This window comes from Calliopsis andreniformis, chromosome 3 (genome assembly GCF_051401765.1).
Source record: "Calliopsis andreniformis isolate RMS-2024a chromosome 3, iyCalAndr_principal, whole genome shotgun sequence".
Taxonomy (NCBI): Eukaryota; Metazoa; Arthropoda; class Insecta; order Hymenoptera; family Andrenidae; genus Calliopsis; species Calliopsis andreniformis.
Genome location: NC_135064.1, coordinates 24,805,713 through 24,819,791, shown reverse-complemented (window position 1 = coordinate 24,819,791; position 14,079 = coordinate 24,805,713).

Genomic DNA, 14,079 nt, shown 5'->3' with positions numbered 1-14,079 from the left:
GATAAAAAATTACGTGTCCTTCGTGTGCTTCGGCTGAACATAACGCAAGCGTCATGGAATATTTAAGAATAAAGTAACAAACAATTATAAACTTCGCTGCATCGATCTTGTACTTTAACCAGAAATCTTTATTCCATCGGGTGCCCTTCGCCTTCTTCTTCTATTGAAATTAACTTTCAAGTTTTCCGCCTCGTCGAACAGAACACAAGAGCATTCCTCATGTTTTCTGCTCGACGCCTGACGATGCTTAAGGGAACCCAAGTTACGACTCGATAAACTTCAGCGGAAGAACTGAGCACCGCGATCGTATTCCAGCGTCGTCGAGAAGAAGCCTTGTATTACCTCCCACTAACTTTCGGCAAACTGACGAAACTGACTATTCTGCCCATTTTTCACCGAGAGCCATCGATACTGTAACTTCTATTTCTCACTTGGACTTCAGACTTTAGACAATAAGAAGAATGGCCTTCTTCAAGCTCGGAAGATCAGTTAAGCATTCGAGTCCACTGATTTCCTTTTACCTAATTGCTCATCCATTCAATCAGCTTCTAATTTCTACAAATAAATCACTTTCTTTAACCGTACTAAAGTAGATCTGCATTATTTGGAATTCAGATCACTTATTTCTCGAAATTCTTGAAAAAATCTAAAGCTATAGTCCTTTCGAGTGTCTCATTATAAAATTCTGACGTCTACGCTTTAGTAAGAAATTACAGTACACCCCTTCAAGAGAAATATTAAGAGTGTAGATAAGGGAAGACCTAGCGCAAAGTATCAGCGCCGCTACACGAAATATTTCAAAGTCCATAATACCGTATAATTTCATCGATTACAGAGCACCACAGGGAAAGAGCTTCTCGTTAGATCGTATTTTGGGATCAATGTAAGAAGCGCATGCACCTTTCTGAAACAAAAGGAGGCCATGGTTCGATAACCGAGTAATATAGTATCTTTGTTCTCTAGCCGCTCGTCCCCGTGACCCGTCGTATTAATTAATCGTTCGGGTCGGGCATAAAGCTAGGGCAAGAAATCGGGCTTTAGGTGGAGCTCTGACGCACCTCCGACCAGGAGTCACGGAAGCTGATGGAAACTGCGATAAAGGTTGGTCGAAGGGAAACCATTCGATGGAAGACGCCACGAATAAGGGCGGGAAGGCCGATTAGAGACGTTAGAGATAGATCGTAGAAGTCGGCCCCTGGCCTTATTACATCGTAAATTTCGTCTTAGTGATGGATAACATTAACCCATCGGCAACGACAAATTACTTAAACTCGCTGAGATCGAACGCGGCCGCTGCTCAACCAGAACTGGCCTCTTCTTCCGCCTTGGACCAGTAACTTGGATAGATGACTGCTCTGAGTATCTACTCACTGCTCTTTTGGAAGTCTGCATCGAAAATTATCGCACGATATCCAGAACTTTCGTGAAGAAACGCTTTGGGTTCTCATTATCTACACGTCAACTTTGGTGCAGTCTGACCCCTGGGATTCAACAGCCAGGCCGAGAGCTAGTGCAAAGGCTTAGACCAAGCCTTTGAATTGTGAGTATTTCTTTTTCATGTGTTTCAATTCGAGACACCTTCTAACTAGGTATTTTAACAGGTATTTTCCTCCTTATTAGCGTTAGGTACACAGCAAATCAAAACGTCATGTAAATCAATAGTTTTTACTAACAAAGTTTATATTTTTTAATGTAACCAGGTATGTAAATAAATACTATACGAAGGCATCAGAAGTAGATTTACAATTAGATGAATGGTCAGCCTTGTTTAATCGATCTTCCTATCGGCAATATACATACATATGTCTCGAATATGAATAGAAAATTAGGTACCAAATAACATGTAGGTAATATCGAATGGAATCGAGTTAGTACTACTGACTCCATTTAAATGATAAAGTATGGTGTATGCTCAGAAATAGCTCGATTTAAATAGTCAGAGAGCTTGCCTACCCTCAGAAGCTGCATAGCATATCCAGTATATACAGATCAGTGTCCGAGGTCGCGCATGATACACGTTCGAGCGGAAACTGCAACTTGTCACGTTTACGCGGGTGGATCCGCGTAAAAGCGGCAAGAGTACCAGGCGAACTGCATCGATTTCCTCGGAGACTCGCAACTCACTGCAACTGGATGATTCGTTAGCGATATAACCTAGAATATACTAGGTTTACGACAATCGTTAAATATCCCCTGAACCAGGGGCATCCCTTTTTGTCAGATTTTACTGTCGTCAACTGTTGGACGTGAATGTCGAAAAGATGACTAAGCTGACTTTTACTCACTAGAAACTTACAAGGAGAGATTAACGTGTTGATCACTCGCATTTCGATATAAAAGGGTAATTTAATAGATGTTTTACTTAGGCTATTGTTTTTAAAAAAGAACTAACCAGAAGCGCGACTTCTCTTTGCGGTACCTTGTAATGCAGCGAGTAGAGACCGCGATATCAGTATTGAAAGCAACCACCGCCACAGAAGTTGAAGGGACAATTAAGAAGAAGAGATGAGGAACGCAGAAATTTGATAATGGCGTAAACGTATCTTAATTAACGGCACCGAACTGCAGATTACGTATTCTTAATTTGTACCTATCGAAGATTGCCGGAAGAAAAAGGGGCATCGATATCTTGACAGCTGATCACGATGATTTATCATGGCTGAATCTTTCAAGGGCTACTTTAACGACGCGGGCTTCGCTCATTAGAGCGTATTTTTTCGATTCGAATGGCTGATAAAGTACGAAGCCGATGCACACGTACAGTAGATATGCACGTACAAGCAGCGCATAGCCGAAACTGAAACACATGTCACCAGGCCCTCGTTAAATCGCGTGACGCATGAAGACTTTCGAATTAATCCTTGAAGAAATTCATTACTGGTATTCGACAGCCATTTAACCGCGCGGTTATGACGACAGGAGACGATCTTTCGAAGCTACTGCATTACCCCGAACGATGGTATTCGCATATTGGTTGCGTTCGTGTTAATCTGTTAATTGCGCATTCAGGACATTTCCTTTTTACCTGAATTCCAGTTTGCAAAAATTTGTGTCGATGTTAAATAATAATTTTCAATTTTTCTGGAATACTGTTTTCGAGAATTTCGATCAAATACTGAATTGAAGAATAAAATAAACTTATGTTAAACCTACATTCACATTCCTAAATAGATTGGTTGTAAATTGGAATTCCACCACCTCTGGTACGTCTTTAGCACTAATGGACGTTCAATCTCCACGTTGATTTTAAATTTTAATGTTGACCGCAACCGCTACGCTGCAATACTCTGTACAGCAAGAGGATCGATTGTGTATACTTCGAGTAGTATTACAGTGGGTGATTCATAACCGTCAGTATCGATTAATTGACCGTTACAACAACAATGTCTGCAGAATTTCCCTCCCACGAGCCCAAATACTTTCGGGTTTAATTTTTTTCTTATCGCAGATAGTCCAAAGGTAATTGAACGTTTTATTAACATCACTCGTCAAAATTTAATCGTCTGATGCAACTGTCTTGCTCATCGAGTGCAGTATTGGTCTTGAAATCGATTTCGCTCGTTCGTCCACAAAAACGGCGTTACGTAACCGCAGGATGGAGAAATTCGCGGCTTTCGCCGTTCTATTTTTGCAGGATAAATGTAGTTCATAAATATTGCAGGACGAAAATTGGAATTCAACGCGGACCCGTCGCCACGCCTCCGTACCTCGTTCCTGGCCAGCCGTGTATTCGGGAGAATGCGTTTGACAGCAAATTGATGCATATATTATAATAGATTAACGATACGTGCATTCATCGTCCGAAAATAGTGGGCACCGACCTTATCGATTTGTAAATTTCGAGACTAAATATCGCGTTGTAAACGGGGAACGGTTAATTGATAACCAGTTACGCTTCAACATTCGAATGCTGTTCTTTATTAACACTACCTCGTGGTGACTGAACGACAGGATTAATTACAGCCTCAACTGCGCCACTTTGGAGGCCGAACGAATACCTGAAAACTGCAAACGCGTATTATCAGATCCCTCAGACAGCTCCCTTTGCTAATCGATGATCAAGGAACAACAGACCACGGGCCTCCACTTTACATTTCCGCTCGGACCACCCGCGTAAAATAATAGTAATTAACGTGCCTCGAACGTCCCGTTCGACATCACTCGAGGGAATTTCGTTTTCTAGAACGAATGTACCTCGCCGCGCTATCTGACGTAGATATACTGCGCTGAAAACGATAGATAGGAAAGGGGGACGATAAAGTGGGCCGGTGAAGTTGCGGGAAATGTGACAATCGCCTCGACGGCACTACTCCGTGCCATGCTGTCTTCGAACGAGCAAGAACGAAAGACAGAGGCCCGCAAGAAGTGGAATCGTTCTTGCCTTTAAGAACAATTCACAGTGAGGAGAGGATCTTATAGGCCGAGCTGAAAAACAATTTTGCGGAAGCATTTCGTGGGAAATTTGTACAACAAGGAGAGGAATTATATTGACACTCTCGTTTCGAACTTGTACCATAATTTTATTTTATGTAGGTATTTCATAAAGGTATGCTTGGATATCGAGCATAAATTATTCTTCTTAACTCATTTACAAGAAATATTTTAATTTTCTTGCAACTTCTCAAAAAAAAAGAAACTAAAATTAAAGGTGTTACAATATTTCTTGGAATTATGAGTCACTGACTCTACATGCTTCAGAGAATTGATTTAATAATTAGTGACTGGACAAGTATTGAATACCTCTCGAACGTTATTTCGACATTCGCGATTCGTGATGCACCCTCGATGCAACTCGATCACGTTCGTTATATTAAAAAGGCTCTCGTAAACGTGTCGTCTTTTCGGTGACGAGTATTATTACCAGTTATTAGTCGGAAACGTGTCACGTCCGACGCGTTTAAAGCGGGACAGATTATCTGCATTCAAAAGTGAGCGATTCGCGTCGAACGCAGAGAAAAAAGGTACCTTTTCCCGATGGAACCGTCGCGAAATATTCCAGGAATGCGACGCACATTTGATCCTACGCAACCTGCATGGCGACGAGCGATGTCTGTTTGAAAAATCTCTATACGGGTAATTAAAGTTGGGCGAGCGTGCGCGAGGATACGTGTTTTATAATGGAATGCGTACAGTTCACCGTGTATACATGAATTGCTGCCAGAACGTGTTTAAATTTCCAAAACACTTCGTGTGATAGCAGAATGCCGTGATGTCGAAAAATGCAAAGAACGAATGCTTCCGTAATTTGCTTTTGAACGCTGAAGTACAGACGAAATGGACTTCAATTCTGCTATTTGAGTAAATTAAAGACAGACTATCATTCAGCTTTTGAAAGACCCCAAAATTAGCTACATAGTTCAAAATTCTAGATACTCTCTTTGCGTATAATATGAATTATTTATTACTCGAGAACGTTGGGTCAAGATTACAATATTTTGTAGAAAATATACGTACAATGTTATACAGATAAATATATATTTAGAAAAACCTCACATAAAGCCAGCTTCATTCGCAGCGGTGCCTGAGAATTATGAATTCTGACAGGACCACAGTTCTAACCAAAGATCTCGAGGAATTTCCGCGTAAAGAGATCAGGTTTCGCCTAAGGAGATAACATTTCAGTCGTCTCGTGAAGCTTAACCGAAACTGCGACCGTAATTATTTCACTTTCAACCCTCAGAGTGCAGCAACCTCCAGGAGCGCCACTTCCTGCATTTGCCCATAAACGTAGAAATTCCGCGTGGAAGCCTGGAGACGTTCGTTCTCCCGGTAACAGTAGGAAGAACGTGCGCCGCGGCATAGTTCTCGATCTCGTTAGGAGTGAGCGTTCGAACGGTCGTTCATTTGCTCGAGCAGATCGTCCCTGATAAGTGTGGTGGGCCAGCCAACGTCATATCTCGCGAAAGTTCGATAACGATCTTTTCCTGTAGCATGCGCTTCGATACAATGCAAACTTAATTAAATAGAACGCCGTCGCAGGCCCTCAACCACTGGGAGGGGGCCCTCCTCGCCTCTTCATCTCGCAGAACCCTCTAACAGAGAGCAAATGGGCTTCGCAGGAGGCGCACAATGCCGAGGATGGCACGCGAAGATAGCCGTGTATTCTGCTGGAGGAGTGTTCCTCTCGACGTCGCGACTAGAATCGCGTCTAAGGTGAATCACAAAGGCGCCGAAGGTATACTATTGCAGGCGGTCTTTGAAATTGGAAATAGGCTGCTCTCGAGCGGCGTGACAATTTGTGAAGCTTTCGAGTAAATAGATACTGTTGATTTCCTGACAATTATTTGTCCTGCTGAGCAGGGATGGTACGAAACCTGCGTTCTGCAACGTCACAAGGTAGAGAGGGAACTTTTCGAATGAGGTGGGGACTTTTAGCAATCACTGATGGGTGAGGAAATCCTCTCAGTATATAAAAAGGTCACTTTCTGCCTTGTGACGTTACTGGATAGCAGGTTTCACACCATCCCTGCTGCTGAAGATTGCGTGGATTGATCGCGATTGGGACGAGTCAGGAGATACAATCTCTTATGATCAGACAGTAGCTCGAGTAAACGAACAGCGTCTTGAGTTGAACTTCTACAAGGACAACGTATTGCCTTTACTAATTGAGTACACTTCAAGCACCTTTTATACTGTCTTTAACTGGGGTACTCCTTGAAGTTATCGTCACTCTTTTAAAACCGCGTGACACTCAAGCAGCGGTTCCCTGGTCCGACACCCGACATCGAGAACTTACTTTGCCAGGGAGTGTTGTCACCGCCAGAGATTCCTGTCAGCGCAACTCGAAGCTGAAACTCGCCCAAATGCTACAAATTACGTCGACAACGGTGTACGGAGAGGGGCGAGGAGTTCCGTTGAAACAACAGCGTTTCCGTGACAATTAATCGTCGGGAATAACAGGTAGCAGAAGGCCGAAGAAAAGCCAGACCGCGTCTGAGCGCGGGGAGCATCTTGACACGGCCTCGGAGGCATGTCGCGCGTTGCCACTCGATTCATACGGTGCTTTACGGTGCCTGTTAATTACCGGTGACCAAGTGGCAGACACGAAACGGCGTCGAGTGGCTTAACTGGCCCGTTATGCTCCTCCCGTGGGCTGCGGGCTCGATGCAAATCACTCGTACGTCGCCTTGCCAGCACGAACTCAGCACAATTCCGTGCGGCGAGAGGAGACGCCTGGTGCCGCGGCCGTTACTACACCTGCCATCGCTGGTCCCGCTGCTGCTACTGCTGCTGCTGCAGCAGCAGGATCAATGCGAGAGGATGTTGTAAATCAACCAGCAGCGTCTCTAAAGACTGCCCGCTTATGCACATCGCGACTTGCGATCGATCCTTCGCCCGCCTTCGCTCCAAATCGCTTGCCACGCAACAGTGCATTAGCGAGACCTCCGAGTCCCATCTGCTCTAGAACTTTAGTAGAAGATCCTAACTTCTGTCTCCTGCTGGGGTAAGACTTTGTAAATTCTAATATTATTGGATATATAGTATTGGAAGGTGAGAGCATTAGCTTCTGGCAGGACCAGGATTTCTTCTTATCTGTTTAGATTAAGCGGCACTTCCACTAGATACCTCAATTCACCACGGTATATTTTTGGGCAAAATACACATAGAGCTTTTGAAGATTTTAATGTAAGGTGAGCGAGGCAAGAAATATCTGCATATTTCAAATACACGTATTTGGTCGAACTGTCACATGCATTCGTGGTATGTAGTAGCGTAGGATGCTTTTTAGTCGTCAATACTTTTATTGCTCTTCTGCTTAAGTCCTACTTTCGGTTCATTAATCCCTGTCAGTAATCGATAGCACATCCCGCAAGGTATGTAGGTAAACAAACGTAAATTCGAAAAGGTTCTCGGATGTCCGAGGAACCTCCCCCATAAGACACTGAAACATCTCAGGTTACCAGTTTGAAGGGGGATTAAGGAGGATCAGGATCTAACCTTCTGGTATAAACAGTCAAGATAGCTCGCTCCTGTGCAATTAAATCCGAGGATCGATACCGGTCCTGCCAAAGAGGAAAATAATTTCTCCGTAGGTAAAACGATCTTATTCGTTGACTGGTTCAACAGTTTCTGACAGGGGTGAAACGCATTTCAAATTATGGTTTAAATTTCAAGTACACTGCTGAATTGATGTCCCTTAAAACTGACTTGAAGTCCCTCGTAGTGGAAATACAGGAGTAGGACACTTGAGAGACACTCAATTACCCCATTCTTCGAAACCAATAATCTCTGTTTAACTTTATAACTTATTCTAAAGAAATCGAATTAGAAAAAAAAGACATATTTCAACGATCTTGCACTATCCAAATTTCGAAAACACTTGAAAGGTACCCCTATTCTCCACAAATCTCAAAGTTGATTTACCTTCCCCATTTAGCTTACGTTTCACAACTACTATTCCATTGATTACTCGTTATCGTAAGCCAACTCGATCATCATTGGAGCAGCTATACAATCCTGTTTCGACCCTCGAAAGCGATAGATCCTCCGATTACCAGCGTCGAAATTATAATGGGAACAGGTGGCCGCCAGTTTACCTTGAACGTATACCCTCGAGTCGTGAACTTTCCTTTCGTCCGAAACCACGGGAATCCCACTCGAGCAGCGATCCTCGAAATTGCTCGACGGTATGATTTTCGATGCTACGGTTTCCACGCACCTGCAATCTTCCGCTCGTTTCGTGAGCTCAGACAACGACGCGTGGAAGCGTGGAATAACACGATATCGCTAATACCCCCGTCTCGGTTTCGTTTCTTCTTCGTCGAGCTCCGCTGCATCGCGTCAATAGCGATTCCGACGCGAGACGTAATTAAAAGCGAAATTTCCGCGAGGAAGGGCAGGGAGATGGGGAAGGGTAAAAAAAAATTGACCGCAATCGGTCGCGTTCCGCTGCCAGCCGTTCGTGTCTTTTCACGCGAGGTTTCGAAGATAATCGTCTTACTTACCCAGGGAACGTGTCCTCAAGATAAGAGGATCTTCTTGCATGCGACTGGATTAGGTGGCTCCAGGAGCAGCAAATCTCGGTATTATGGAAACCTAAGACGCCGTAATTTCCTCGGGCGTTCCTCGGCTAAATCGTATTCCATAAACGCGGCAGCTAGTCAAGCGTCAAATGGGATCCACGCAACGATAGGAAAGTAACGCTCGCGTGAACGAAGCGTGGACGAATATCACACGTCGGAAGTCGTACGAAATGATCACCTGTGGACGTTTCAAGCTACTTTTAGAGGCAGTACTTTAGAGTATATGTCCATCTGACAATTCTTTTGCGATAGTTCTTGTATAAATCTTCAAGTCATAATGATTGTGGCCAACTGTATTATTCTTTAGGATTATTTTTTCACTTTCTCCTCGAACAAGACAGAACGTATCATCAAGTTATTAATAAGTCTCAAAGTCAGATATGTCTTAGACTTTATGAATTCCTTGTTAAGTGTGATCTATAGGCTTATAGAGATTACAGATTGCATATCGATCAAATTTGTTTTTTCAATTTTTTCTCACCTGATTTTTGTCTACTACGTCACAATCCTACAGATACCTAATCAATATTATTAATTGATTACCGAGCAAAAAAGATTCCATGAACAAAATATTACTGATCCAACGAATGTTCTCGAGCAGAATTAAATTCTTTCTAATCTTCCTAATTCACGGGATCAAGTGATAATAAGCCCGAATAGGAAATGGAGCATAGAGAGGTAACTCTGTTTCATATAACTCAAATCTTTAAAATTTTTCGAATAGTCGTCTTTCCCAATTGATAAATCTTCTAGGGAGTCGAAGTGACGTGGAGACCCCTCCCTCTGTCTCCTCTGACCTCCAAGATTCACGAAACGATATTAACAATAAAACCGCCTATGAAATTTACGAGTCACGAAAAGTATAAAACACCATGCCGCTATAAAACTGGATGCATTATTACCGATAAAAGGCGCGCGCGTGAACTTGTCAGAGGACCGCAGTGAGTAGTCAAGGGTCGACTGGGGTCGTGAGCGAATCGTGTAATAGAAGCAATTTTGTCGTCTAAACGGATACAAATAGTACAGCGATAATACAGTGACACGTTTGTGTACCGACTGCTCGATACCTCCGTGATTTAATGGTCGCCGTTTTGTGTACGACTAACGGATGTTTTACGATAGTATTATACGAGAAGCTTGCTTCACGGCATGATGTAGAATATGACGAGCGAATTGGTTGAAGGTGGACTTCCTTATCTGACGCCTCACGTAACCAAATGTTAAGAAGGAGAGGGTAGATCTTGTTATATCTTCATCAAGTTTCACTTTTTGTTTGTAACTGTGATTTTACTTATGGTTTTCTCTGGTTCTCTGAATTTTGTTTTTAGTAAAAAAATTCCAAGTATATGAAAGATATAATTGATGTTTGGACTTTGTTACGATAAATATTAGGCGTAGAAATTTATTCGGTGCTTTTGCATTAAATCAATTATAACTCTGGTTATCTTTCCTTACAATGGTATTCAAAAATTACCTGGAAGGTGTTTCATGTTTTTAATAAGTACATGGTAAATTTATCTTAGAAAAATCACCGAATTAATTTCTACGTCTAATCAACTCCCTCGAATCTCAGAGACAAAATAGAATTCGGAACTATTAACAGCTGTTCTTATTAAATGAATGTCTGGAGAGCACACTGTCTGTGCCACTAGTTGCCTACGTAGAAGTATGATCACACACGTAGGGGAAAAAGGGGGATCGTTAAAGTTTCCGGAACGCATTAAAGTGGTAGCCTGTAATCCGAGTTTCGGCGATCGCCGAAAGAGTGGAACAGCACACGCGGACTGGAATTTCCATAATTAGTGGGTGGCAAAGGTAGAACTATTAGCGGACGCGAGCGCGCGAAAGTTGGCGAGTTGCTAACTGATTTGCATCCAAACGGGAGCTGGTCGTATCAACAGAACCCATCCTGCTTTCCTTATTACTTCATCATCGTGCTTTCTTTCGAGTAGTCGAAATTCATTTGACGGCGACCAACTCGGTGGAAGAAGTCGTAACCAATCGTTAGAGAAAAATTGAATTGAGTTTCCGACAGTAGAGATCCGAAGCTTAAAGATACGCGAAGTGAACGTAACGAGAAATAAAAATTCTGTAAGAAAGAGTGAACTAAAAATGTAGAATAGAAAGTTTGATTCTGCAATAAATTCCTTTATTTGTTCCTTGCAGCTTGTACCGCAACTGTGATTAACATCAATAATCAAACTTTTGCAAACAAGGTTAATTGGATACATGAAGTAGAAAAACTTCGACGATCGGTCTTCAAAAGTATGCGTACGCAACAGGTATCCCCGTTATTACCTGAAGAGAATATTTCCCGTAATTACATTAACAACATTACGAAGCTTATGGCTTTCAGCACTTGCTGTAATTAAACTTTTATTAACACCAACAGCTTCTCACTTGCAACTCACACAATTTTAAACCACATTTATAACGTTAAGCTTCCTTTTTGTACACTTTAACTATTTCAAAATGAAAAAACATGAGAGAATAAATTCTAATAAGACACTGCACTGTTCTCCAGCAGACATCATTGCAATCATCACGGACATCACGGCCATACGAAAGGACATTAAAACCCTTTTTCTGTTCCTCTAAAATGTCATGCAGGATGACTGATCCCACCAACCACCGAAATCATAATCGTCCGAACAGTCTGGTGCACTCGTTGCGATAAGAAGTGGTCGAAGAAGCGAATCGAGGCGAATTCAAGGTTCGACTCTCGCCTGAAGCTGGTACCGATAAGTAGTACGAGATGCTCTATGCCTGGTGAACACAAGTTCCGAGCAAGCCTGCTATAGCCAGCGCGGGCTATGAAAAGGTTCTCAGGAGGAAAAGGAAGGGCGATAGAGGCCAGGTCTCTATATGTGGGTGGAAAAATGCAGAACCCATGCAATTACAGCGTGTTCGCCCGGGGAAGATCGTACGGGGTTATCAGCCACGTGTGTGGCAATAGCCGAGGGCTCTATCGTCGTGTCCTACGCTATATTTCTTTTGTGTCAGCGATCTATGGAAACGAGCAGATCACAATGGGTGCTTGAAAGTAATTCTAATAGCGCCGCGATAGCCCAGGCTGGTTCGTAACTTAATCTACGGTCGCGGAAAGTTAAGTCCCGCGTGTATGTGCGCACGTGAGTCCTCACGCCGAGGAACGACGATATTTTTATCAATGGTACGTAGGTGCAGCGTTTTCCAGGCGTTGCTTTATGACTGCGGGGAAATCATTTTTATTGACGGGAAACTCTCAGAGAGATTGTACATGCCGTGTTCTTCTTAATGGCTACGCTATTATCACTGATTGTCTGGAGTTTTCACTCCAGCGAGCAAGCGAACAAATACTCGCTCTATTCCCACTTCAACGAAATTCAAGTGATACAAGCATTATTTATTATATTCATAATAATTGAATTTTCTCTTGAAGTGGGACAACAACGAGCATTTTCTCACTTGGTCTAGACGCATCATAAGGCTCTTGTATTCATTTGCTGATGCCACAGTAGTAAGCATTGAACTTGCACCCCCTTATTAATATCAACGCTTATGATTGAACTGTCATACGAGAAGTACTCGTCTGTGTAATTCCTTTTTTTACTTGAAGTTTTGATTTGTATAACAATTCAGACATATTTAAATATCACGTTTATAATTACTTTCATATTCAACAAATAGTATTTTTAGCGAGTGCTGCAATTTTATTGCAGTTGAATACAATTCTCGAGGAAATCTCATTCTCTGTAAACGATGATGAACTTATCGAGTTCAGTTTGTCGCTGACTACAAAGGGTTAAATCTGGCACGAGGTTGATCGCTGCTCCTTCGATATGTCTTCGACGCGAATAGAGGCAGGGCAGTGTGTACTTTGTTTGCTGGTTCCGTTGTATCCGGAGCATGCGAACTTAATGTATTCCGAAGGCAATCATTGCGGTGCCTTGTTGTATGTAAATCACTGCTCCTGGCGGAGATAGATTGTTCGAGACTGTTCGACCCACCGTTGCCCTTTCGAAATAGATTTTAGTCGATCGAATTTGACATATTTATTTCCAAGATATTCGCTAAATAGTAAATCAGGTAAGTAAAAGACAATCACAGCAGACAGTGCCCATTAAATTTACATGGAAGAAAACATAGTAAAATTTAATCTTACATTAATATTAACAAGAATTTCCAGTAAAGGAAGAAGCTCATCTCCAACTTTTGTTCATGTTTAATAACCTACGCTTCTACATTAATTTTCTTCTTCCATTCATTATAGGCACATCCCTACACAACCGTTCCAGCATCCATGTATCCTGGCAAGGGCCGCCCAAAGAGGCAAGGGAATTCAACAAAAGGGTAAGGGATAAAACAATAAATTACATTCGATTTACTGGTGTCAGCCCGTGACGTGTTTTCCCTCGCGCCGTCCAGGTTTCCCTTAAACGAGTCAAAGCAGCCGACAGGACCGCAAATAAAGCGGCCAATAAAATCTGAAATGAGCGAAACGTGTTACACTTGTAACGCCGTGAGTCGGTCGATAAGATCGGCAAATGCAATCTGGCGAGCACAATGGCCGTCCTGATAACGTTCGTCACAGTCCTTCGCTGGTTAATTTCATAATGTACAGATGCAAGAGATCGGTGATGTGACTCGCGTAAATCTGATCCAAGGGAGATAAGTGAGTCGTTCGCCTTCCAAATACTGCGTATCGTCGATCTTCCCTTTTAACGCTAAAGAGCCCTCCCGAGTCCATGGCAAATGTATAAGGCAACGTAACAGTAATGGATCTCACTTCCAACCTAATTCAATCTAATCGTTAGCGGGACTTCTCTCCTTGTACGGCTGTGCGTTCGAGCAAGTAACTTTGAAGGATGTACGAGACACGAGATGTTAGGCGCTCAAGATCGTTACACGTATCTCGCGAAGTAGCTACTAATTCAACGAATTCCTGGCTCGATTTAACGAGGAGACTTTAGCGTTTTAAAGGACAAATATCGGCTCGGTGAAAGTTGATTCGCTGATTGAACTCTGACAAGGATGCTGAGAGAGGGATGACCAAGACTTACGCGAGAGTAACTGT